Genomic DNA, 27,350 nt, shown 5'->3' with positions numbered 1-27,350 from the left:
GGGGAGCTGAGCGGCGCGGAAGGGAGGGCAGAGGAGGAGAGAGCCTGGGAGCGGAGGAGCAGAGGCGGGCGCCGCCCCGCCCCGCATGCTCGCTCGCTGGGCAGACTCGCGGGCGGCCGCTTGGGCGCACTTGCCGGGTCACCTTGTCCCGGAGGTAAGTCCGGACCTCTCGGCCGCGGGGGCGGGCGGAGGGGCCCGCAGTGGGCGGGGTCGCGGCGGGGGCAGCGAGCTGGCTGCCGGAGCGGGAGGCTGCCAGGCACTGGCGGGTGTCCTAGTCCTGGCTCCGCCTCAGAGCGCGCAGACCTGGCGGCGGCGTGGCGCCCGCGGTAAGTCCGGGTGGTCGCCGGGACGAGACTTGGGAGACACGGGGTCGGCGGGCGGGAGGGAGAGCTGAGCCGGCGGAGAAGATGCTGAGGAAAGGGTCGGTGCTGGCCCGGGCTGCACCTTGGTGCCTTGCCACCCCGGGAGACGCGAAGGGGCTGCTGTGCGAAGTCGATGGGAGCTGCTGAGACCGAGAACTGGGAGCGTAGTGGAGCCAGGCTGCCCAGCAGGGCCATGGGGGCGCGCGGCGGGCCAAGGCTCTGCGGGTCCGCGCTACCCCTCGGAGTGACCCGAAGGAGACCAGCCGGGACTGGTGAGCCGGGCGGCCGCGGAGCTGGGGACCTAGGTCTGTTTGGGAGTAGGAAGGGAAACAGACTAATCCTCCGAGCGGAGCCGGCAGGCAAGGTGCAAGCGCGCTTGGGATGGGGAATCCCGACGGGCGACCAGGGCGGAAGCAGGGACTCCGGGAGCCTCCTTCCTCTAGCCAGCACAAGACCTGCCTTCGAAAGCTGTCTGGCCCCTGGCAGCCGCGACAGCCTGCAGCCCTGGGAGCCACAGCCCAGGCGCCGAGATGGGAGAGAGCACATACGCTCTTTTAGTTCCAGTTTGAATCTCGCTTTTTCCTAGTCGTGATTTCTGCCTCTTCGTGTGCGCTCTCTGGGCAGTGGGGAGGAAAGAATGGCTCACTGGATGAGTTGGGCACTTTTCTTAGGGAAGGGGCTTTGGTTCCTTTGCGCTTTTTGCAAGACCCTAGTAGAGTGGCCCTGGCAGCCGAGCTTTGAGGAGGCGGCCAGAGGGACCGTTTGGCATCTCTGAAAGACGAGAGGAAGGAGTCTTCTGGTAGTCCTGTTTTCCTTTGGGGGTTTCCTTGCACGCAGAGGTTTGGGCGCTTGGCACCCCGACTTCAGGTGCGCACAGTCCTCCTGCGACATCAGATGCGCTGGCGCCGCGGCGCTCCTGGCTCGGACCGATGCCTGCGACGTCCCTGGCCATGTCCTGGTGTTTAGTGCAGCAGACACCGGCCGAAGGCTTGGCTGATTGGGGGTGTCGTGGAGGGGATGGCTGGGCATTACACAGTGGCTCCGTTTTCTGGTTGGAATCAGTTGGTGGGGCGTGCTCGCGCGCGTCTGTGTATCTGTCCCATCCCCTCCTACAGCCCAGCGTGTTTGGTCTGAGTCCAAAGAAGGAGGTGGTGTGTGTGCTGCGTAGACCTGCGCCTGTGGGGTGAGCAGCCTCATAACAGCCCCCAGAGCCGGCCAACTTCTCAGTGCTAGGCTGCGACCTGAGGGGCCGCTGCGTCGGGGATCGGAAGTGGTCTTCAAAGAGGGGTCTGGGTCTCGAAGTCCTAGCAGCAGCCGAAATGAAAAGAGCTGCCAGGAGGCGGGCGGTGGGCAGTCTGATGTCCGTTCTGGCGCGGATGGGAAGAAACTGAAGTCGAATTTTTAGATGAATTGCGTGCTGTGTTTGGCGGTGGTGTGGCCCGTTCTTTTGGAAGTCCACACCACAGGTGTGAGGCCTGTGAGCCCTGAGGAAGCGCCCTCCCCTTGTTTCCTCCCTCCCCTCTCTCTCCATCTCTCCTCCGCCCGCCCCTTTCTTTGCGAGGAGCAAGCCTGACTTAGTAGCTGATCGGCGCCCTCTCTCACCGTGCCCCCGTATCCTGCATGAAAACGGAATCCTCATAATCAAGAGGGCCTTGTTAAAAAAAAAGCAAAGAAAAGATGGAGAAACCTATTTTTAAACTTTTTTATTATGGAAAATTTCAGTGGTGCACAGTGGCAGACAGAGAATAGTGCACTGAAGCTTTGTGTACCCCCCACCCAGTCACCACCTGCAGTTACCTTTTGTGGAGTTTTGGAAGCCTTATTTGATGAAGTATTTCAAAACTCATTCCAAAATGCTAAGTATTGGATAGTATGTTAATTAGTTCCATTCAGCCATGACACATTGTATACGCATATCACAGCATCACTTTGTACCCCATAAACATATGCAATTATAATTTAATGTCTGATAAAAGAAACTAATTCATTAAAAATACAAAATTACTTTGATATAAACTTCAAAAAAAAAAAAATTCCAAACTCACCTCACCTCTAAACACATCCCTCTGTATCTCCAGCTGATGACATTTCATTTTATGTTACCTAACTATCAGAAATGTCAGTTTGTAATAACCCCATTAGAGTATAGGTGATATTAAAATAAAATGAAGGCCCCTCCATTCCCATTTTAGGGTAGAAAAGGAAAACCTGTTAACTCTCCTTAAGGCGTACAGGGGCGAGATATTGAAGGAAAGACAAGTCTAGATTTCTGGAAGAGAGACATGTTAGCAATAGGACCAGACTTATCCTAATTCATGTAAGGCGTAAACACGATTCTGGTTGAGCCATGATAGGCAACATAATTATTTTGATAAAAACTTTAAAACTCAGTTCAAATATTATAAGCAATTAATTTCTTCCACATTTAACATTGAGATAAAGGTCCTCTACCAGACTTATTTTTCTCATTAATTTTAAATCATATTTTCTAGGGAGTTATTACTATTATCAAAGAATAGAAAGTTATTTTCTTATGTAAGATTTCTATCTGAGGCACTAGTCGGTGCTATTCTGAGGTTCATGGAGCGTACTGAACTTTTCATTGTTTAATTAGAAAATGTTTGGTCGTCCTCCAGGTCACACCTGCTCTGCCCTCTGAAGAGGCTCTGGGCTTGCTGAGATGTGATGTCCAGTGTGACTTTTACTGGCTGGAGAGGTGTGGCATACAGGGAGGCACTGGAGGCAGTGGGAGGGGATGCCCTCCCTCCACCAGCCCCCTCCCATCCTGCACACCTCTGTGCTTTCCTTTATATAAAAGCAGTTCCTAAAAATTGTCAATGACGTTCTTAGAGGAGTCAGTCAGACTTTTGAGTACCTTTATAACGTGCACTATTTAAAGGCGTCCTTAGTTAACCTTTTGTAAGATGAATAACCATCTTGTAGGTGAGCAGTTTTATGTCCTGTCACCCCATCCCCAAATAAAACCTTGTCTTTTCATGACTCCAGCTTGGCCTGTGCCCCTCACATTGGCTTTTCAGATCCTCATGCACATTGGAAAATGCAGGTTCCATCTCAGAGTGAATGCACTGCTGTGGCCTATAGTTTGAACAGATGTCACATTATCAGCAAAATTCTTTGAATGAGTGGGTAAAGTGGCAAGGACTGAAGTATGGGGTGTTAATTTGACAACACCAGCAAAACACGGGAGGTAAGCGACTAGCAGAACAGCCTGTTGTATCAGTGGAAAGTTGCATAAGGTCATTTTGGGGCAGTGCATTGATAGAAGTTTTTGGAGCCATAGCTCTTGACGCAGCATCACTACACTAGAGGCATGGTGTCAAAATCTCTACAAAGCAATACTGAAAACATTAGAGATAGGCTGACCAGGTCTCTAACCACGTCACCAGAATTAGATTAATGAAGTTGGCAGTGGGAGGTTTGAAAAATGTGGTTTCTCAGCATTCTCTATGCAAGATGCCCATTTTGAATGATTCCTAAGAGATCCTAAACTTGTGTTCAGAGAGCAGCTGAAGTAACCTGGGCCCCAGCTATGATTCAGTGCCCTTGTGACTGCGTTGCTTACATCCAGGCAGCATATTGGATTGTGCGGAGAGTGGAGGAGGGATGTGCTGGGGACACAGGTGTGCAGAGTGTCTCCTGTCCCCAGGCTGCTCCCTCTTTCCCCTTGGGCCTTCCCTGAGTGCCATGAGCAGACGTAGGCTCCAGAATCTGGAAGGTCCCATTTGTTTTCTCAGAATGCCATGTGAATACAAACTTTACCCAGAGAAACTTTGAGACAATGAAATGTCCTCAATCCAGTGTCTTTTTCATTTAACAAACTGTGGCAACATTAACTCTTGGTTTTCAAAATCCTGGAAAGAATATGGTTGAAAAGAAACGATCTCAGAAAAGTGATGTGGTTTGTCTAAGATCATTCAGATAGCAAGCAGCAGAGCCCAGAGTCTGGAGCCTACAACCTGTCGTTGGCAAGAGTGAGGATTGGGACAGTGCGTTTGCACTCACTTGGGGTGGACGGACACATGCACAGGAATGTGCCCAGGGTGCATGCATAGCCATGTGGGCTAAAGATTTATGAGAATGTATAGGAAAGGCATGTGAGCAATAGCTTATGAAATTTATCCTTAACATAACTAAATTTAGATTCATATTACCTTATAAACTTAGATGATGCATTCTCTAAGATGGAAACATTTTTAAAACAGATTACCAGCAAACCACCACCCTCCATTTATAATATGTGATGATTCAAGATGGAAGCATGGCTCAGATAACAAAATGTAAATCTTCTTAAACTATTGTAGGATAAATGACCTGTTAAATTACCAAAAACAAAGAAAAATAGAAATTCTAAAGAACAACAACAGATAAGCTTCGGGATCAAAAATAACTGTTAGAACCAAAAATAACAGAACCAGGAAACATTATACACAGGTAGAAAATAATAAAAATAAAAGCTGCTTCCAAAGGCACAGCCCAGGGGATAAGTTTGCCTGCTTAGTTCCGTAAAAAGAATTTAAGAGTTCAGTTAGCATTCTTCCAGAGGCATGGGCCTTTTGCTCCGGAAGTTGCGATCAGTGTTCAGTGTGAAAACACTTTTGCTTGGTTTTAGTTCTTAACTGAATTTTGGGTCAATAAAATTCATTTTTAAATACTGGGGTGGCATTTAGAGAATGACCCTGAAGGAGAGAGTACTTGTGTGGATTTTAAACTGGGTGTTTCAAAAAGGGCTCACTTAGGGTAAATTTCTATTTTGAACAATTCTTAGGTCTCCAACAAGTTCAGTTGTTATCTATCACTTGACCTCACTGGTCAGGCACTTTCAGATGTTACCTCCATCTGTTACTTCCTTAGGTTTCCTCTCTTTCAGAAAACTTCAGTGCCCAAAACAAAACCAAAAAGCAAACACATTTCAGATAAGTCGAACCAGAAAAGTTTTATTCCATTGCCTCAACTTTAAACTACAGATCTTTCTGAAAGGGAGATACAGTAATCTTACCTCAAATACATTTGGAACCACCTCCCACGCCCCTGCTTAGAAAAGCAAATCAATGAAGTGTTGTAGAAACTCACTCTTCTGTCATGCGTACAATAGTCAGTTTTTAACTTCCTCCTATAATCTTGGTTCTCACATGTTGGTGGTACAGACCCTCAGCTGGCGTGGGTCTGAGACACAAGAGTTTATCCCTGAAGATCCTAATGGGATTAAGTCCTGGGACAGTTTCCCAGTGGAAACCCAGTAGCCATGCTGGCGGGTAGCGTGAGGCATTAGCTTTAGGGTAGACCCTGGGGAAGCCCAATTCATCCTACAAAAGATTGGTACCAATTCCACTGTTAATTATTTGCGGTTTCTAAAAGTGCATTTAATAAAGCCTATGTGTTTCTGTAGCCAACCTTCATGTCTGACATCTCAGCCTCAGCCCATCACCCATGTGTCTCCTTTATAAGAAACTTTGTCGTTCCGTTGAGTGCCCCATGGGATGATGGCACAGCACGAGTAGGGCAGTCAAAAGAGTCGAGATGTGATAGGTGGTGTGCGTGGTTTCTGAGATGCTGTCTAAGTGCAGGGACTGGCCTGGGCTGGTAGGCATAGATGATTGACTGTCACAGATTGACTGTAAGAGGCACTCATCTGCTGCAGATCTCCTGTGGAAACTCTGTATTTATGAGGACCTTGGAGAGGACCCTGCACCAGGCAGTCCCACCAATCCTAACCCAGTCTTGGAATGCTTTCAGATATCTCTTGCCTCTTTTGGCTTTACTTTTCTCTCCCAATTCCTCACCGTTTCCATAGTGCCTTTGTGACAAGTGGCTCCACAACAAAGAACTATGAGCTGATTAATGTGCATAGTGTCTTTTTTTTTTTTTTTGAAATGGCATCTCACGCTGTCACCCAGGCTGGAATGCAGTGGCACGATCTCAGCTTACTGCAACCTCCGCCTCCTGGGTTCAAGCGATTCTTCTGCCTCAACCTCCCAAGTATCTGGGACTACAGGTGCACTCCACCATACCTGGCTAATTTTTCTATTTTTAGTAGAGACAGGGTTTCACCATGTTGGCCAGGCTGGTCTTGAACTACTGACCTTAAGTGATCTGCCCTCTTAGCCTCCCAAAGAGCTGGAATTGCAGGCATGAACCACTGTGCCCAGCTTAATGTGCATAGTATCTTAACAGTTTTTTTCTTATATACTAAACCCAGAGATATAGCTCATTCATTTCAGTACTCTAATAATAGTTTAGTGCTCTAAATTCCCTCACAAAAACAGGTTTTTGTTGAAAGCTAACTTTGAGTCAAGGGAAATAATCTTCTTTGTTATTTCTAAGTTTATTCTCTGCCCTTCATTCTTATCCTGACCTTTAAAAGCTGTGGATATTGGCCGGGTGCGGTGTCTCACGCAGGAGTTCAAGACCAATCTGACTAACACGGTGAAACCCCGTCTCTACTAAAAATAACAAAAAATTAGCTGGGCGTGGTGGCGGGCACCCCTAGTCCCAGCTACTCAGGAGGCTGAGGCAGGAGAATGGCGTGAACCCGGGAAGCGGAGTTTGCGGTGAGCTGAGATCATGCCACTACACTCCAGCCTGGGTGACAGAGCGAGACTCCATCTCAAAAAAAAAAAAAAAAAAAATGCTGTGGATATTATATTAAGTATCACAGCTTCACACAGTCCATTGTTTTCACTTTGTTCACAATGAGATCACTAACTGGAAGCCTCTCCTAACTGCTCTGGACTTGGTAAGGACCATACAGCCTGCAGCATAGCTGTCTATCCCACTCATGTGGCCTGGAGCAAGGAGGGTCATTTGTCCAGCTGCATTTCTGTCCTTCTGCCATCCACTCATCCGCTGTGGCCCTGCTTGTGTGGGTCCTCTTGTGTAACATTCATTGGTACACTTGCTAATCTGAATGTTCTGGGTGTAGCTGTATTAGCTGTGAATCGGAGCCCTGGATGTATTTGAGGACATCACAGTCTATTTTAGAACCATAGAGATGAAATGTATCTGTTGACTCAATATGTGCAGAATTCTGTAGCTTCCTTCCTTGCCTATTGCTAGACCTCGAATTTCTGATTTGCCACATACCTTTCCAGGAAAAACATGCGTCACACTCTTGGGACACAAAAATGAGTTTGCATCCGTAATCCCAGCAACGGTTCTGTCTGTTGCTTTTCACATGCCTACAGGGCAAAGTGGTACAGGGCTGCTCAGTGAGTGCTGCAGTGACCAGGTGGCCCTACCGTCTCACCATTGGTGTTGGGCCATAGCCTGTCCTCAAACTTTTTTTTTTTTTTTTTTACCAGAGCAGGGCCACATGGGCACCTCCCTCCTCCCTAAGCTCTCCTGCATCCCATTGATTGTCCTGCAGTCACCCATCTGTCCCACCCAGAGTCTGGCACTGCAGTCACCAGCTAGTCTGTTCTACTACTTCAGCCTTGCTCCAGGTGCACCTGGGACTGTAGCACCCAGACTCATAGACAGTGGGAGCAAAGGGCTTCCTGATGGTCTCTGGATCAGAGAGCCAAGCTGTAAACTATCTGTGACTGCCCTGCCTCCCCATCATCTTGTCCTCCAGCGATTGCAATGCCCTGGATACCTGCAGAGGTTACTGAGGGGGTGGGGTACACTGCACCCCACTGCCCCTGGCTCCAGTGTGTCCTGGACATTATGCAGAGGGCCAGGTCAGCGCAAGGAAGTGGGGTAGGGAGAGCCATGGCTCTGGGAGATATTTGCCCTTTGGGGGAGACTGAGGCTGGGGTGTGATGGAGTGCGATGGAGGGGCTGATGGAGAGCCCAGCATTGGTCAAAGGATGGACCTCAGTCACTAGCTCTTCTACACGGTTATAGATATTCCAAACTCCAGGCGTTTCTGACCTGTCTCGACCTACGACACAGACGTGGGCTTCCAGCATTACTGACCTCAGGATTTGGCTCTGGGCTGGACAAGAACTCCACCCTGCCAGTGGCCAAGCATCCTTTCTTGGTAGAACCAGGTAAGCCCTATGCCTCACCATGGAGCCACCTGGCTGCTCTAAAAGGGTGGCCCTGCTCTTCAGATCTGGATGAAATAGAGGTGAGCTAAACAATTGTGGGGAAATAAAGGGAGCTCAAACCCAAAGGGTCAGATTAAAGCTGGCAGGGCCTGTCTGGATGTTGTCATGAAGGTGATTGAGGAAGACCCCACCAGCTTTAGCTATTGGTGACTTGTTGCTTCAGTGTCTCTCTCAAGGACCAGAGTGGCAGCGCCAGGCAGGGCAGGGAGGAACCCAAGGAGGGAAGGGTCGAGACTCAGCTTTGTCTTCTATTCCGTGTGACTCCCTCGGCAAGCTCCCCAGATGCCTGTTTGACACTTGGTGGAAAGAAGGGACCCAGAGGGCTTCCCCAACATGCCATCCAGCCTCTGCATCTGCCAGATGCAGAGCCAGGGCACAGGGACCCAAGTTGTTAGGGCTTGTTTGCTTTTGTATTTGTCTCTAAAGTGCATTTTTTTTTCTCACCCACCGTGCTCAGTTTTCTTGGCATTGCTGAAACCCAGAATACTGTTTGGGACAATGACAGACCCCGTGCACTGTAGACAAATAGATGCAGACAGCTCTGGCTTCCAGCAAGCCCCAAGTAGGACACAACATGATGAGGACGTTTCTCCATCTGTGCTTTTCGGTGGTTTCCTGGGAGGAGAGCACCACAGCCATTCAGGGGCACCATGGGCGAGGGGAGGCCCAGGTCCTAGGCCAGGCCAGGAGTCATGCACCTAGAAAAGTCTAGGAGAACAGAAGCCTCCCACAGAACTCCCAGGCAGGCAGAGGGGAAGCCGCATTCCTGTAATGCCAGAGGCCCAGACATTTAGAGAGAACGTCATATTGAACTCTGCAGGACAGCAGGTCAACTTTTAGACCTCGTGGGCACTGTGTTCTTGTCTTGCTCTCAGCATAAGGCTTTTCCCGGAAGATGGAAATGTTCTTTCTCTTTAGACACTGCCCAGAAATGCTGATCTTCCTGGAATTTCTATTGAGAGCTTGAAATATTACAGAAATGTATATTTGGTGAGTTGGGCTCTGCCAACTGTTTCAGTCGCTCCTGAAGGCTAAGTTGGTGCCTAATTAGAGTAAAAACAAGGATGCAAATTGTTTCTTGGGGACCCAAATCAGAGGGTCTCTGTCTCCACCAGAGCCTGGTCCAGCCCTGGAGAGTGACTTGGGAGCCCCATCTTGACAGGTTCTTCCCTCTCTTCTGAGACCTTCTCCCCTAGCCCTCAGCCTCCTTGGATTCCGCCCACCAGACCTTCTCTGTCAGAATGGAATGGCCCCAGGGGCAGGACTCACCGCTACCAACTGAGCTTTCCTATGTTCACAACTGGCTGCCCTGTGTATTTTCCTGTCCCTACCCCTTACCCAACGTCATCTCTGGGATGTTCTCTGGGGCAGCAGCCGCAGTGAACCCATTCTCTGTCTGCTCCCTCCAGCCCCTCGGACTTCCCTTTCCATGCCCCGTCCTCTGATAATGATACTTAGTAACCCAGGAATCCACACCAGAAACTCCCTCAGCCCCTGTGCTCCTTCCTCTTCCTCATCACTAGATCTAAGTATTTCCTGCCTCTCTCTTGCATCTTTTCCACCCTTGGCCCCGAAAGCACACTCATCTCTTGCTGGATCATCTCAGTAGCTTCCTGCAAGCTCTCCCTGCCTGCTGCATTGTGCCTCTTGCCTCCAGGACTGCCAGGAGAGTGAGCTGTCTGAAGTGCAGATCCGCCTCTGGGGCCCTCCTCTCAAAGCCCACTACTGGCACAGAACAGGCTGCCTGGGAAAGATACAAGGCAAGGCTGTCCTGTCAGTCCCTGTTCACCCTCCAGCCTCATCCCCATTTCTCTAGGTGCCCAGAACACCAAGTTACTCCTGCCCCTGCCGTGCACAAGTACATGTGCACACACAAATGCCTGCACACACACACACGCCATGGTCCCACATGTGCACACACACACACACACATCACATAGTCCCACACCTCCCCCACCTGCAGTTGGCTGCCTCTTGCCTCTTGCTAATCTCCTCTGAGGTTCAAAGGCTTAGCTTGATCATCACCTCTTCCCAGCATCCTTCCTCCAAGTTCAGCATTCCTGCTTCTAGGTGTCCTTGGCACCTGGGCCCACACCAACACTGGTGTGGTGTTAGCAGAACAACCAAAGATGAAATATCTACAAAAAACTGTCAAGAAATGTTTAAGACCTATATAATGCTATTTCCATCAGAATGCCAATATTATATTGCCTTTTGAGCTTGACAGAATTATTCAAAAGCTCATGAAAGAATAATCAGGCTACAGTACTAAATTTTTTTCAGTGAAGAAATGTCCTACCAGATAATAAAACGAAGTGTTCAAATTACATTAATTGACCTCAAATCCATTAGTATGGCTACTATCAAAAAAATCACAGAAAATAACAAGGATTGGTAAGGATGTTTAGAAATTGGAACCCATGTGCACTACTTGGGGAACTGTGAGAGGATGTAGTTGCTAGGGAAAATAGTGTGGAGGTTCCTCAAAAACACTAAACATAGATTTGCCATATGATCCAGCAGTCCCACTTCTGGGTATATATCCAAAATAATTGAAAGCAGAGTCTTGAAAAGATAGGCACATGCCCGTTTTGATAGTAACATTATTCACCATAGGTCAAATGTGGAAGCAAGCCAAGTGTCTATCAGCAAATGAGTAGATAAGCAAAATGTGCTAAACACATACAGTGAAATATTGTTCAGCCTTACAAAGAAAAGAAATTCTGTCATAGGCTACAACATGATGAACCTTGAGGACACTAAGCTTAGTGAAATAAACCAGAGCCAAAAGGCTCACACGGTATGATTTCACTTATGTGGTGTAATGAGAGTTCTCAAACTCAGAGGCAGAAAGTACAATGGTGGTTGTCAGGGTCTGGGGAAGGGGAGATGGGAGTTATCGTTTAAAGGGTGTAGAGTTGCATAAGTGCAAAATGAAAAAGTTCTGGAGAACCCTTGCATAGCAATGTGAATATACTTAGCACTACTGAACTATATACTAAGAAATGGTTAAGATTATGTAAATTTTATGGGGTGTGTGTATGTGTGTGTGTGTTGCCACAATAAAAAAAAACTGCATTAATTGGAAATGTAAGATTCTAGTTACTGGCATGTAGTTAACAGGCTATTCTGATTTTCTACTGTTGCATAACAGACTGCCCCCAAAACTTAGAGTTCATGGATCTGTGGGTCAGGAATTTGAAAGGGCACAGTGGGGACGGCTTATCTCTGCTCCATGGCTCCCGTGACCTCAGCTGAGAAGACTCACATGGTTGGGACTGGAGTCCTTGCCTGGGCTGGGCTCACTCAAAGCCTGGACCAGGAGCACCTACACGTGACCTCTCCCTGGGTTTCCTCCCAGCATGGTGTCAGGGTGGCCAGACTTCACATGCCGAGGCTTCTGCTCCAAAAGTGAATGTGAACACGGTCAAGGCTGCACGCTCTCCTGCCCCATCTCCACAGCCATTCTGGGTCAGTGCCACAGGATTCTGTTGATTATAGGCAAGTTTCTAAGCCAGCCCAGAATCAAGGAGGCAAGTTAGACTCCACTTTTGAAGGGAGGTGTATGAAGAATTTATGAACCATACATTCAATCTGCCATGCAGACAAGTAGGTCAGACAGAGAACTCTGACACGGATGCCAGCCCCAAGAGCCTAATGAATGTGTGGGAGCCGGCGGGGAGAGCTGAATTAGTCAGTGTGGAGCACTTTGGAAGTAGGTAGGTGGGCTATAAAGTCAATTTATACCTCCCCATTTCATAAAAAGTTCTGAATGTATTTTAAAAGCATTGCTAAATAAATATTTTAAAAGCATGAATAAATTCAGCCTGAACATCTTACCAGTAATCCCAAGAGAAAAATAATTGATAAAGATTAAATATATGTACACATTCTATACAACAGGCACTGTAAACAAAATTGGAAAGCATATAATAATCTGGAAACAAACATTTGCAACAAATTAAATGCTTAATAATCCTCCCAGAGCAAAGAAGAAAACACAAACAACCTTATTAAAAACTGAGTTCCTGCAATGGAGAAAAAGGTGGGAAGAAGTGGAAATAACTAAGAAACAAATACATGGAAAAACATACGTGCATCTTTTCTTGTTTTTTGGTCTTTGTCATTGTTGTTTTTTCTGAAATGGAGCTTCAGTCTGTCAACCAGGCTGGAGTGCTGTGGCGTGATTTCTGCTCACGGCAACCTCTGCCTCCCAGATTCAAGTGATTCTCCTGCCTCAGCCTCCTGGGTAGCTGAGATTACAGGTGCATGCCACCACACCCGGCTAATTTTTTCATTTTCAGCAGAGATGGGGTTTCACCATGTTGGCCAGGCTAGTCTCAAATGCCTGACCTTGTGATGCACCTGCCTCAGCCTCCCAAACTGCTGGGATTACAGGCGTGAGTCACCATGCCCGGCTGTGCATCTTTACTTGTAATGATGAAAATGCACATTGAAGTTAGGGAAGACACTTCTTTCCAAAATGACTGCCCAGCCTCAAAGATTCCAGTTGCTCAGTAAAGGCACCTGAGGCAGCCCTTGGGATCTCTGGGGAGGTTGAATCTCTTGTCTTAAAAGTCTCACTGAAAGGTTCACTGAGGTCCTTCCCTTATATCCTTGGCCCCATAAAAGAACCACTAAAACATTTCTAAGATACACGCAGAGTATGTGCATCTTGACTTCAAGTAATGAACTGTCAGAAGAAAACTAAATGTCTGTCAAAAGGGGATGGTTAAATATGATGCAGCTATCATGATGTTCTTAAAATAATGATTCCATTATTTTAAATCCCTGGCCCATTGGCCAGGGCTGTGCTAGATATGTATTTACGTGGATCAATATCCGTGGTAAACTACTAAGGATGGAAAGCTAGAGGAAAATATGTTAAACATTTGTGTGAATATGTTATTCTCTGGGAGTGAAGTTTAAATATTTATTCAGATAATTCTTGAAAGCTGTTCTTCACATTGTTAATGGTATGTAGTCATGAGGAGTAGAATGGAAATAGGAACTTCCATAGTTTTAATTTTCTATGCATTGGTATGATTTGAATTCATAAACATAAACATGTTGTTTTTGCCACTTAAAAAAACCTGTTTAAACACACATCTATCCTTCGGAAGTAATCAGAGGTCTGGATATAGTGGTTTGGCTACACGTCCACATTCATACCTGATTGGGGGAGGTGGAAAGCCTGGAGCCTCCTAGAGTTGAGTGAAGGGTGTCTGTGTCAAGCATGCAATGCACGCTGTGGTTGCAGTGTGATGCAGCGGGAATCCAAGCCGTGGGCACTCACACGCATGCAGAGAAAGGTGTGCATGTGTGGGAAGGGACTGCAGGAGATGCCAGTACCACCATGAGTAGCTCCAGGCATGGAGTTAGATGTGGATTTCATTTCCTATGTTATGTACTTTTCTGATTTTCAACTTGATCCTTGATTACTGTTTTGATTTGGAAAAAAAAACAAAAGTTTAGAAATTATTTTGTTGTCTCTCTCATTTGACTGAAAATCTGTTTCTTAATCGTATTTTATGTTCCCACGTCCTGTGCCCAGAGCCTGGCACACATGATGTGCTCAGCCAATGTTTACTCTTCCTGGCCTTCGCCTGGGCACCTCCCTGCCTCTTGAAAGAGCGTGCTCTGCATTCCCCCCATAGGACTCCCAGTCTGAGGAGGCCCCTCTCCTCTGAGCATGCGTGTGCATGCTCCTGCCTGTGGCTGGTAGTCTTGGCTCTAAGCCCTACGACAGTGGACACGTTTTCAAGAGTAGTTCATTCACCATGTATTGAGGACTTGCCATTTGCTTGACCTTGTGGCAGACCCCAGGGACAGAGATGAAAGGCTGTGGTCCCTCATGGAAGAAGGGCGTTCAGAGGCCCTGCCTAGTGTGCGAAGCCTCACTTTGCTTGACACGGTGCAAAATGGCGATACAGGCAGGCACCGGGACTGCAGGAGCAGGGATGCTGTGGCAAGATGCAGCCAAGACTCAGAATGCGAAAGTGACTAGCCTGGAAGAGTAGAAAGAAGGGGTCTTCTCGGCAGAGGGTGCAAGATAGGGCAGAGGTCACGGAGGCATCCGTGCACCTAGAAGGTGGAAGTTGGATGTGGCTTCAGAATTCAGTCTGCACCAGTGGGGTTTGCTGAGATCCAGGTGCCTACACGAGAAACAAACAGATGGCATCAGACGAATTCAAGTACAGTCCTGGCTACCTGTTGCTGCCCAGATTGCCCCAGAATGTATAGCATGAAAACTACTGAGGGTTGGGAATTTTGGAGGGGTCGGCTGGGCGCGTCCAGCCCCATTCTCTCAGGCAGGTGCTGTCAGAGTGTATCTGGAGCCAGAAGAGTGGGGGCCTGGGACGACTGGGGGTCAGCCGGGTAACTGTAAACTCTGGTGTGCTGCACATGGTCTCCCCACATGAACGACATTGGCCTTTCTCACAGCATGGCAGCCTTGAGGTATTAAACTTCGTAAGAGGAAGGTCAAGGCTCCGGTTTGAGTGTTCTAGTAAAAGACAGGTTGCATGATCTTTTCTGACCTAGCCTCAGAGGTCAGGTCATGTCACACTCCTTCTATTCAGGGTGAGTCTCAAATCTACCTGGGTTCAATGGGAAGGAGCAGAGACCCCACGTTTCACTGAGAGGAGTATTGGGGCCATATCCAGGAATAGATGTGGGATGGGAAGTAGTGTTGTGTCCACCTTTAGAAAAGATGATCTGACGCAGATACTGAAAAACAAAATACTCCAATTACTTGCTCTACACACAGTAGGTCTTTAGATCACAAAATAATGAAAAGTAGAGCCTTTTCTTACTAGAAATTCATCTAGATCTATTTGTTTAATACATGGATTTTCTAGAGTGCTGTGGTTTGAGTATGAATTATTTATTCCCACCAAAACTCATGCTGAAATTTGATCCCCCGTGTGGCAGTGTTTGGAGGTGGGGCCTAGTGGGAGGTGTTCGGGTCATGGGGGCAGATTCCTCATGAATGGCTTGGTGCTATTCTTGAAGTGGTGGGTTCTTTCTTCCTTGAGACTGGATTAGCGCTCCAGCCAGAGCAGGTTGTTATAAAGAGGGTTCCTCCTTCTGTTTGGTCTCTTTCCCTGCGTTTACACTTCCCTTTGGACCATCTCCGCCATGTTATGATGCAGCACAAAAGCCCTTACCAGAAACCAGGGCCATGGCCTTGAACTGAGCTAAATAAACCTCTTGCCTTTATAAATTACTCAGTCTCAGGTATTCTGTTACAGCAACACAAAACAGAGTAAGACACATAGTCTTAATTATTTTCCACTGTCTGTATACATTCTTAGTGTGTCAACTTGTTCTTTAAAAGTATATTCTAGAGTGTGGTACCATACTTGAGTCCATAATGCAGAACCTGGGACATAGATTTATAGCACCAACTTTGTCCGTTAGATGGACGCGTTCGTCATTACATAAGGGAATTATAGGTCTTCGGAATTTTGTTCAATTCCGTCTCTCTCCAACGTTCTCACCAAAAAGACAGAAAGGAAAAGTGGGAAAATTTTGGAAGTTTCAGGTCCTTGTAGATCAGTGACTTCTCCAGATTTAAGCAGAAATCAGTGGCAAAGCTAATTTTGATATAATTTGGAGACAGTTTTTTTATTGCCTTCTTGTTTTCTTTATTTCGTACGGTAATATCTCCTTTAAAGAAAGAGCTCTTTTAGCAAGTGTGTGTATACAACATAGAAATGGTACCACAACAAATGACAGAAGACTGAACATGGCTGAGTGTTATTTAGGAGCTGAACAATGGAGTTTTCCATACCTGGAAGAGTCTGGAAGCAGGAGCTACTGACTCAGCAGCTCAGTGTGGCTGGAGCTGGATCTCTATAGTCCTTGTGGTCTTTCCTGGCTCCCAGATGGCTGCTGCTGCCCCCGATATCACATATGAGGTCAAGGCAAGAAGTGAAAAAGGTGGACAGAGATCCCCCAGGAGACATCTTTGGCCCAAGCTGTGTCTCATGGCCACCCTTGGTAATAAAGTATGGGGTACACGTGAGGATTTAATGAGAACTTAACTCTTCCAGCCTCCAGGTGAAGGTGGGCAGGGTGAAGCACTGACATTCAGCAGTGGGTCCTCCACTCAGCCAGGGAGTGTCACCCCAGGTCTCAGTGACAGGCATGCCAAGGCCACATCACAGGGTAGGTGTGGGAAGGGAAGACTGGGTATATTTATGAAATCAAAAGAACAGTCAGTGGTTTGCTGGTGGGTGTGAAGTTGGGTATGGTGTGTGGGCAGGATGGCACAAGAGAGGGCAGGGTGGGTGCTGGAGAGGCAGCAACCCCCTGCCTGGGCTGGGTAGCCAGGTGGAGGCCCTGGGCTGATGCCATTGCTGCTGATCCATAGACTTTGAGTAGCACGAGTCCAGAGTGGTTCTCAAGTTTCGCTGCATGTTAGATTCACCTGGGGATATTTAACAATTGGTCGATATACAAATAATGTAAAGACCAAACATTGAGTTTAGTCTATAATATTAAAGAAGCGCCTGAATCAGTTTTGCTTACTGAAATATCTGTTCAAGCACCATTCCTCAAACTCTAATGCACGCACACAACACCTGGGGATTTGCAGGCATGAGAGCTCTGGTCCAGTGGGTCGCTGGAACCCGAGAGTCTGCATTTCTTTTTTTCTTTCATGTATTTATTTATTTATTTAATTTTTTTTTGAGATGGAGTCTCTCTCTGACACCAGACTGGAGTGCAGTGGCACGATCTCGGTTCCCTGAAACCTCCACCTCCGGGGTTCAAGCGATTCTCCTGCCTCAGCCTCCTGAGTGTCTGGGACTACAGGTGCGTGCCAACCACGCTCAGCTATTTTTTGTTTTTTTTAGTAGAGACCGGGTTTCACCATGTTGGCCAGGATTGTCTCGATCTCCTGACCTCGTGATCCACCTGCCTCGGCCTCCCAAAGTTCTGGGATTACAGGCATAAGCCGCCACGCCCAGCCGACAGTCTGCATTTCTAACAAGTGCCAGTGATGACAGTGCTGCTTTCCCACAGGACACGCTTTGAGCAGCCAGGGAATCACCGGCCAAGGTTGGGGGAGAGGGTCGGTGGGTGTGGGGTGGGGGTTTGGGAGTAGTTGTCCCTGGCTGGGCCACGGGAGGGAAGAAATGGCTTCAGCTGGAGAAGCTAGCAACACAGAGCTTGCAGACTTTCACTTATGGTTTAATTTGCCTTAAGTAAACTTATATAACCTGGATTTTGGGTCAAGAAATATAATGCTTAAACTTTGTCTTATGTAACAATATAATAAAAAACAAATTTTTACCATCCTTTTATTTAAACATTTGGAGGTAGCAAATCAGTGCTGTAGTTGGCAACTGCTGTGCTTCTAGGTTTACTGAGGTGAGTGTTGCAAGAGACACAGCAAGACCCAGGCTCACAAGGGATGAGGGTCCAGATGCCAGCTCTGTCCCTTACAGCCCCATGGCCATGCTGAGTTATCTGCTCTGGTTCCTCCATCTCTAAGTGAGAGATGAGTGCTGTTATCTCAAGAATGTGAGTAATGCCTTGCAAAGGGTCCAATGTACTTTTTTCATACAGTGGGACTAAATAAATGAACCCATGTCCACATGAAAACGCACACAGGTGTGTATGTGTACAAGTGTATGTGTGTGTATAAGTATGCGTCGACACATGCTAATCTTCCTTCCTTCTGGAATATTTGGCCCCATGTGATGTGTTTGTAACAGGGGCTGCAACACTTCCTCTCATCCTGCTGCACACAGCCCTTGACACAGTGACATTGCCACAGCTCCCGTCAAGAAGAGGAGGTCCTGGGATCTGGGTCTGGACTGAACCCATAACAGTCTTGGAGCACTATGAGGAAGCGAAAGTGGCAATGGACCCTTTCTGAGGTAGTGCAGCCAGCAGCTGTCACTCACCGCCAGACACGTCGATGAGGCTGTAGTGTGCCGATCTACTCCAGCTGACTGCGGCTTCATCAGTGACCAAGAGTCAAGCATCCCAGTGCAGCTTCGCTTGCCAACCCAGAAAATAAGATGACTCCATTTTAAGCCACCAACTCTTAGGGTGGTTGGTTGCACGGCAAGTAATAACACATAGCTAGAAAAAAATGAGCTAGAAATATCTCTGCATAATACTCTATATTTACACTCAACTCAACAATATAGCCCTTGAGTAAATGTTGGAAGGGAATTCAGCTGGTCATTTATTGCTCCTGCAGAGAGGAAATGTGAGAAATAATTCAGCCGGGATCCTGGCCCTGGTAAAAGGCAAGGCACCATTCGAGGCACTGCATTCACAATGAACCAGACATGGGAGCCAAACAGACATTTCCCATTTGTGCATGCATACAAAGTGCTTCACACAGTGCCTTGTGGGGTGCCCCCGCTTCTCTTCAGCGCTCCACATCTGTTCGTAACTCAGTTAGCTCTCACTACCTGGTGGTGTGCCGAGAACAGTGGGAGACCAGCTGGACAAGCCCCAGAGTGGGGAGCAGAGGGAACAGTTCATCCACTTCAAGCCCTTCTGCAGGCTCCAGGCACAAACTGATGAAGGACAGAATTCTTTTGTCCTGCCGGAGCCAGTGGGTGTGAACACCGGAGGAGCCGTCCCCGGGCATCACATTGGCTCCTGCCCAAGAAAGGTGAGTCCCTGTTTGTTCAGCCTTTGCCAAGAACTCTATGCCGCAGGAGGCCCACGGTGTCTCATGGATGAGCTAAGTGGGACCAAGGTGTGAGTGTTTCACAGGACAGAAGTTAAATATGGAAGACTCTTCCTGCCTGGACTCTCAGCTGAAATACTTCTGCGGTATCTGCTGATGCCTTTAATGCCAGGCCTGGTGCCAGAGCATCCCTGGGTGCTCGGAGGAAAGGGACACGCCTCGCTGCACAGCTCTGGAATGGGGCATCGGTCCTGGGGTCAGGATTTTCCTCCTGTTCGATGTGAAAAGCCTCTTCCCCTGTTAGTCATCATTTCCCCGCTGTGGCTGAGCCCTGCCCCTTGGTCTTGGCAAGTCTAAGCCTCTGTGGAGGCTGAGATTCCCGCAAGTGTCCTGACCCAGAACTGAACATCCAGCTTCTTTTAGAAGGCAGTGTTCTAGAAATGTGGAGGCCACGTTCCCATCTGTATGCATGCACACATACACTCACATGGACACAGACACTTGTATGCACACTGCCACGTAGATACACACGCACACACAGACACAGACATGCATGCACACACATGCTCACAGGGACAAGCACAGTCACATGCAGGCACACACAGACACATGGGCACGTAGATATAGATGCATGCGCACACAAACAGACGCATGTATGCATACACAGACATGTGGACACAAGATACAGATACATGCACACACAGACACATGGACACACAGACACATAGACGCACACACAGAGACGCATGCACACAGATAGATGCAAGTACACATGGATGGATGCACACACACATAGACACAGATACATGCACACACACAGACACACATGCACACATATGCTCACAGGGACAGGCACAGATATGGGCACATGCCATAGTCACATGACCACACAGACACATAGACACACAGACACATAGATACATGCACACACAGAGATGCATGCACATAGACACATGCACGTACACATGGAAGGACGCACAGACACGTGGACACATAGACACAGATACATGCACACAGAGACGTATATGCTCACATATGCTCACAGGGACAGGCACAGACACAGGCACACATCATAGTCACATGACCATACACAGACATATATGAATGCACCTGCACATGCTTAAACGGACATGCATTCACCACACACATACATGGACAGAAATGCACACACAGACACACTCATCCCCTGAACAGTAACTGCCCACCTCTGTGACTGTCACTGCAGCATGGAGGGAGGAGGCAGTTGCCACTGGGGAACCAGGGGCCTCAAGTCAAAGGACAGTGTGTGGTTCAAGGACAGACTCAAGCACCAAGTCAAGAACGAGAAGTTCCGACCACAGCCACTGGAGTGCGTTAAGAAGCCCCGTGGGCTGTTTTGTGTCATCACCCAGCAGGCCTGGCCGCCAGCGGCTGCAGTGCATCGGCGCCTGGGTTCATCTGGTGAGGGTGAGGCGTGCCATCTGTGTGTGGCCCCGAGCTGAATCCACCACATCTGCTCTCACAAAAAAACAGAAGAGAGAGGCAGGGGGTGCACAGCCAGGGACAGGGACCACAGAGGCCCTGCAGGATACCTTTGGGGCCCTGCACCCTTTCCTGTTCTATTCGCACGCTCTGGGCAGTGACGGGGCAGGGCAGAAGGCCCAGGGGAGTGCCTCTGTGGGGTCTGATGTGTTGTGGAGGAATCAGTGTGTTTCCATGCCTGAAAGAGGAACACGCAGATCACAGTTTCCAGAGTACTTTATGTAAAGCTCGTCTTTGCGGCTTCTTGATTTTTATTTATAGAGAGCTATTTCACCTAAAATAGCAGTTACGCCTTGCCTATGAGCCCACGAGGATGGGATTTGCTTGTGGAAGTTTGGAAGTGAAGAGAGGCTTAGAGGAGGGGAAACCAAGTCACAGTCCTCATGGGAAAGGTGGTTTGGGGCTGCTGCAGGCAGTGGAAGGAGCTGGGCATAAAGGAGGCTATGCCTGGGGCTCTGCTGCCAGTGTGCCCAGGCTTGGATCCTGGCTTGCCCCTAGCCTTTGGGAGATCATTTAACCTCTCTGTGCCTCAGTTTCCTTATGAATGAAGAGAGCACACCAGTTACATGCACCTCCATGGTGTCGTCAGGGCAGTTACCTGGATGAAAGATGTGTAGTGCTCAGCAGAATTGGCATGAAGCAGGGGCGGGCATGACAGCTGTGGCTAGGACTCCTTATGTGGGGCCTCAGCCAAGGCTAGCACCAGGGAATGAGCTGATTGGAGCCCATCGTATGTGGCAGGTGAAGCTCTGCTAGGAACCTGGAAGTGCCAGGCTCCAGGGCAACACAGAGGAGGGCAGGCAGATGCCAATCAGCAATCCAAGCCACACAGTCTGGAAATTTGCACCAGTCTGAGTGGAAGTGGAGCCAGGGAGGAAGTAAATCCCGGAGGAGAAGGCCTAGGCCAACATTTTAGAGCCCAGCAGCAGTACTGAGCCCACGTATGGAGGTGCCATGGAGTCATGGCCCCTGGAGCTCCTCGTGCATCTGGTTGCTGTGGCAGGTAAGGGTTGGCCATTGAGGTCCAGGGCCAGGAAAGGACAGGCACCATGGTGTGCAACAACCCCTATGGGACTGATAGTAAAACATACGGAAAATAATGTTTCAATAGCAAGCACTGCTGCCTCGGTCCTTAAGATGCTAACCAGTTGGCTCCAGTGAGTGTGAGGTCAGCCGCAATCCATTTTGGGAATTCTTTGAAGGCACAAATGGTGACTCATGGAATACTTAATAAAGCAAAGTTAAGGGTTGCCCCTGGAGAACAGAGGTCTGTACAGGCAGGGAGAGCAGCCAGGAGAGGACAGGATGCTGGAGTATTTTTGCAGGGCCAGTCATGTCCAAACAACACCAGTTCACTTGCCATAGGTTGACAGGTGCAGCAGATGAAAGAGTGGCGAGCCTCAGATGCTATTGCCTTGATGTTATTAGCTCCTGATTCTGACAGCGCAGGGCCTGGCCCAGGGCACAGCCGCACACGGGGTTAGCAGCATGCCCTGCTGCAGGAGGGAGTTGCCTTGTCACCATCCCCATAGCAGACCCAGGACAAGGTTCGTCACGTTCCTGATGCCAGGGGATGTGACATGTACATCCCTCAGTGGCTTCCAGGTGCAGACTCAACACTGACACTGACCTTACAGTCAAATGCAAAGTAGAAAATCCAACCATAACATCAGCAAAGGACACTAGCTTGACAGCACTTTGGAGTATCTGGAGGAAATTAAAAGTATGGTTATGCTCAAAGAGGTTTCATTGAGTCACAAGTCTCTGGGCTCCTGGGCATATCAAGATTTGTGTCGTGCACTTTCTGGGAAGAAAATATAATGGAAAATGGGGACCTTCCATCAGGAAGCTGATAGTTTCCTTCAATGCAAGTACTCTTTGGAAACAAAAGCAAAACAAAACAAAAACGATAAAAAATACAAGAACAAGAAATGCTGAAGACAGGTGGAAGGAATGAAAATAGGCCTGAAGCAGGCACGTGCCCTAGGCAGAGCAAGGCACACACCTGCTGAGAGGACCCCACCAACAGGTGACCCAGCCCAGAGGCTCCCAGCCGGCTGCGTGTGACGAAATCTTCCCATCCTGTTGTGTCTGTGTCCACAGTGAAACTCCAGGCACCGCAGGGACGCTGGGGAGAACCTTCTCCATCCACACCCCCTTGGAATGTGCCCACCCCTTTTCACTGTTCTGGTGGGCTTTTGGGTTCTTGTCAGGGTTGGGGCTCCGCCAAGTAGCCACAGTGAACACAGAAAGCAGCCCTTGAGCCTGGCCTTCAATGAGAGTTGCTAAGGGATGACTAGCAGATGAGGAGGGTAGGCTCAGCCCCGCGGCTTCTGCTTTCTGGTTGGAGATCAGCTGCTGGCCACCGCAGGGGACATGTGCATTGTCATCTATCTTGGGAAAGACTTTGGTAAACCTCCAAGTTTCAAAGGAAAAACAAAACCTCACAGTGGCTCCCCTGCAGGATAAAGCACGGCCTTCTGTTTTCTTCAGAGGCTGGCTTGAGCCAGGTTTGCATAATCCCCCGCCCAGCCCTGAGCTGGACAGAGAGTGTAAGAGCAGCTTCAGGTGGGATCCTTACATCCTTAGTGCAGTTCCCCCCAACCGTCCCCTCCACCTCTCCTTCCCTGTTACATTGCTGGAGTGTGAGAGGCCTCCATGGCCAAAGGGCTGCCCAGGGGAGGGGCCCAGCACCCAGCTTACCACCTGCACATCCAGCCCCCTTTCTCCCTCCTCCTTCCCCCTTACCTTGCCTCTCCTTGCATCCGGCCAAAGTCCCACTCTGCCCTTCTACCTGAAAGCCAAATCCTCTAAGCAAAAGTGGCAGGAATTCAAGGTGCTGATGCACACGATGCTGGGCATGGCTTTGTGTGAGATTGAAGCGTTGGTGGGGATGATCCTGCTGTGCTAATTTCACTAATGACTGGAGAAGAGAAAATCTACAAGGCTTCAAGCAGGTAAGGGATATTGAAATTCAAGGCCATCAAAATATTGAGATGCCCTCAGAAAATTTAGGGAAGCCTTTGAATATTTCTGCATAAGTCATTCTCTTTCCTGTTTCTGTCAAAGTCAGTTTCGTTGGAAAAATTACACAAGCAAAAAACCTAAACGACACTTGATCATTTTTCACTTCAACAATTAGCACGTACTTATAATTATAACCCAAGTCATGTTAGAAGCTAAATGAACTCACTTTCCTAGTCGTGGGTTTCCTTTATTGGCGTGAAGCTGAACTGGCCCTCGTGTGCACACACACACATGCATGGGCACACACGCGTGCACGTGCACACACATCCACACACAGGCATGGACACACACACGCATGCACACACGTGTGGGCACATAGACGTGCACTGGCACATACATGCATGGGCACACACATCCACATGCACACATGGACATGCACACATGCAGGTGCACACACACTGTGGTGAAGTTTGCTTCCTGGTTTAAGTAGATTTGTTTTAACTACATCTTCACCAATATTAAATATCCTTGAGGGTTTTGAGCTGCAGGCTCCATGAGGGAGTTTTTGTCTGGTTTTGTCACTGCTCTGTCAACTGGGCCTGAAATCTGGCACCTAGAAGAAGGTGCTCGAATGCTCAGTGGAGTTGGTGAGTAGTGGAGGGTGGTGGAGGAGGAGCAGAGCTCTGTCTCGACACTGTAGTGCGAGGAGCTTTACTCCCACCCTCAGGGGACCTTTGGGCAGCGGCAGGCTCAGAGGGGAGGCGTGGCCAGGTGCTGCGGGCACCACCAGCGTTGGAAGAGCACTGAGCCCCCAGGCTGGCCAAGCTCAGTGGGTAGAGAGAGAAGGAAGAAAAGATGAAGGAAGGGTCTTGGATTCATCCCAACATGTGGAGGCCTAGAGGAGGAGACCCAGCCCTGGAAGCTGGTGACAGAGCTGCGGACACTGGCCTTTTGAGATTCCTGGCTCTGGCAGCTGAGCCGGGTGCATCCCGGCCACACCCCCGCTCGCTGGGGTATGGGGTGGGAGGATCTGGGAGAGAACTGGGTTTGAACGCAGCAGAGGCTTCACCAGCAAAGTACAAGAGCAGGGAAGAGGACTTGGGGCGGCGTGCACGGCCGAGGACTGGATCACTGAGTGCAGACTGAGCAGCACGGCAGGGCAGCGTGTGTGGACTCGGTGGTGTGGGGGAAGGCAGTGAAGAATGGAGGACTGAGCGCACAGTGTCAGGGAAGCTGCTGGGGGCGTGAGCAGGGAGGGATGCTGAGAAGAGCAGCCTCAGAACCATGCAGATGGAGGAGGTGGCGGGTCCGAGGGTGACTGTGGGAGTGGAGCGACTCGGGGAGCAGCGGGAGAGATCATAGAAGTGGGGCGTGAGGAGCTCGAGAAGCTAGCACGTTGGGCGGGCATTGAAGTCACAGAGAGTGGCGTAGGCAGTGGTGGGTGAAGGGACGGGGCGCCTGGTGTTGACAGCACTCGTTCTTGGAGGACTGGTGCCACCAAACATCTGTGAAATTGAGCCCCGAGGGATGAGGATGAACAGGATACAGGGAACAGGCCCCCTCGGGAAGGGTGCAGGTGGCTGGGGAGGGTGGGCAGGACTGGCGGCAGCAGGGACCAGGGCCCTGAGGAGCCACGCTACTCACCCTGTCCCTTTGCCCTGCAGAAGGCTGGCCTGACTGCCCAGAGGAACCCCTACTGTGCTGGCTTCGGGGACCTCAGATGTGACAGACACCTCCAGCCTTCCCCATGTCCCAAGAGAGTACCTGGTGGCCCTCTTCCCCTCTGAGAGAGGCCCAGAAATGCCCTTGGTGCCCTGGCAGGGTGCAGGGCCTCCTCAGCCCTCTGAGTTTTTGCATTGTTATAGGAGCCTCTGTCAGGAGTGACTCCCGCTGCCTAAGTCCAGGTCCTGGGTTCTCATTCCTTTTAAAACCATGCCCTGGTCAGTTAAAAAGGTAGAACCCAGTTACAAGAAGAGTCACGAATGCATCTGCGGTAGTCATGGTCATTGACAGCTGTATTCATTACGCTTAACACTGTCAATTTAAACTAAGACAAGGATACGACGCGGTACAATGGCCATGTTCCTCTACTAGGGTGGGATTTACCACTTAAACTTTGTGACCCACTTTTATGACATTCTCAGGGGCACACAAGGGGCATCCCCAGGGAGGGTGGATTTCCTGTCAGCTGTTTCAGAAGACAGGACTACCCTTCAGGCCCTCAGCTCACTTCTGACTTGCCCTCCGGTCTGCCCCTGGCTTGCTGGAGGCCAGCCACTTGGCCACTTCTAGAGGGTCACCTCCCCATTCACTGCACATAACACTTATCCTTTATTGCCACCCCCACCCCAGTTTATTCCTCAGGCATCACCACAGTTATGGTCCCAGCCTGCCTCGTCCAGTTCCCCGAGCTGAAAGATTCTCTGTCATGCAATGGCAGCGAGGCTGGGAATGTGGCCTGTGGTCTGGGACCACATGGTCCACCTTCCACCTTCCCCTGAGACACCGACGCACAACCCAGCCTCCAACGGTGGGCACAGCTGGAACGAAGACACCAGAGAACATACCCTTATAAAAGTGCCTCGGGGTTTTATTCGGACAGAACAAGGATCAAGTCCTAGGATTAGGACTTCACTTTCTTCATGCACAAAACGAGAGTAATTGAGTTCTAAAGTTGACGGGACTCACATGTGATCACACTGGTGAGGTGGGCCAAGCCCCTGGCCAAATATTGGGCAGAGAGAGCTGCCTGGGAAATGGAGGTAGTTATTATTTCTGTTTCAAAAACTGAGGTTAACACCATGTTTCAGGAGCAGCAAGAGAGGGAACCCATCCTTCGCTTTTCCCTGTGAATGTTAACGTGAGGATGCACTTGTCCATTCTGCCAGCTGTGGCGCTGATGGGACCGCACTGAAGCAATGGCTGAGTTTGAAAAGTGTTGCCATCTAGTGATACTCAGTCATCCAGTTCGTGAACGTGGATATCTCTCCATATATTTAGGTCTTCTGTGATTTCTTCCAATGAGATGTCTTGTGGCTCTCAGCATACAAATGTTTCATTTCTTTTGTTAAATTGAATTCCTTAATATTTTGTCCTTTTTGATTCTAAAAGCACGAGTTTATATAGTGGAATAAACGGGGTTTTTGGCATTGGTCACACCTGGGTGTAACTCTCACTGACCAGGTTTGTAAGGCAGGGCAAGATACTGTTTTGTTTTGTTTTATTTTGTTTTTTTCTGGACATCTGTTTCCTCATCTATAAAATGGGCATCATAATTTATTTCTACTTGGCTTAGTGAGATGATCACTTGGGATAATGTATATGAAAACACACAGCATGGGCCAGGCGCGATGGCTCACGCCTGTAATCCCAGCACTTTGGGAGGCCGAGGCAGGAGGATCACGAGGTCAGGAGATTGAGACCATCCTGGCTAACACGGTGAAACCCCGTCTCTACTAAAAATACAAAAAATTACCCAGGGGTGGTGGCGGCGCCTGTAGTCCCAGCTACTCAGGAGGCTGAGGCAGGAGAATGGTGTGAACCTGGGAGGCGGAGCTTGCAGTGAGCCGAGATCGCGCCACTGCACTCCAGCCTGGGCGACAGCGAGACTCTGTCAAAAAGAAAGAAAGAAAGAAAGAGAGAGAGAGAGAGAGAGAGGGAGGGAGGGAGGGAGGGAAAGAGAGAGAGAGAGAAAGAGAGAGAGAGAGAGAGAAAGAAAGAAAGAAAGAGAAAGAAAGAAAAAGAAAGAAAGAAAGAAAGAAAGAAAGAAAG

General features: G+C 49.0%; 1 protein-coding gene across 4 annotated transcripts in view; it reads left to right on the top strand.

The window, feature by feature from the left end:
• Positions 1 to 6: 6 nt before the first annotated feature.
• The window catches only part of SYNDIG1 (synapse differentiation inducing 1), a 205,697-nt gene continuing 178,353 nt past the window's right edge, over positions 7 to 27,350 (top strand). For 3 of the 4 annotated variants that reach the window (XM_017862638.1, XM_017862640.1, XM_017862641.1), the window contains exon 1: positions 7 to 154. The gene's annotated coding sequence lies outside the window, so the exon portion shown is untranslated. Of the gene's footprint in view, positions 155 to 211; positions 327 to 27,350 lie in introns of those variants that run through there. The other variant, XM_017862639.1, reaches the window with a different exon arrangement.

The sequence above is a fragment of the Rhinopithecus bieti genome, unplaced genomic scaffold (assembly GCF_001698545.2).
Source record: "Rhinopithecus bieti isolate Rb0 unplaced genomic scaffold, ASM169854v2 scaffold_56174, whole genome shotgun sequence".
NCBI lineage: Eukaryota > Metazoa > Chordata > Mammalia > Primates > Cercopithecidae > Rhinopithecus > Rhinopithecus bieti.
This window is presented reverse-complemented; position numbering and strand designations above follow the sequence as displayed.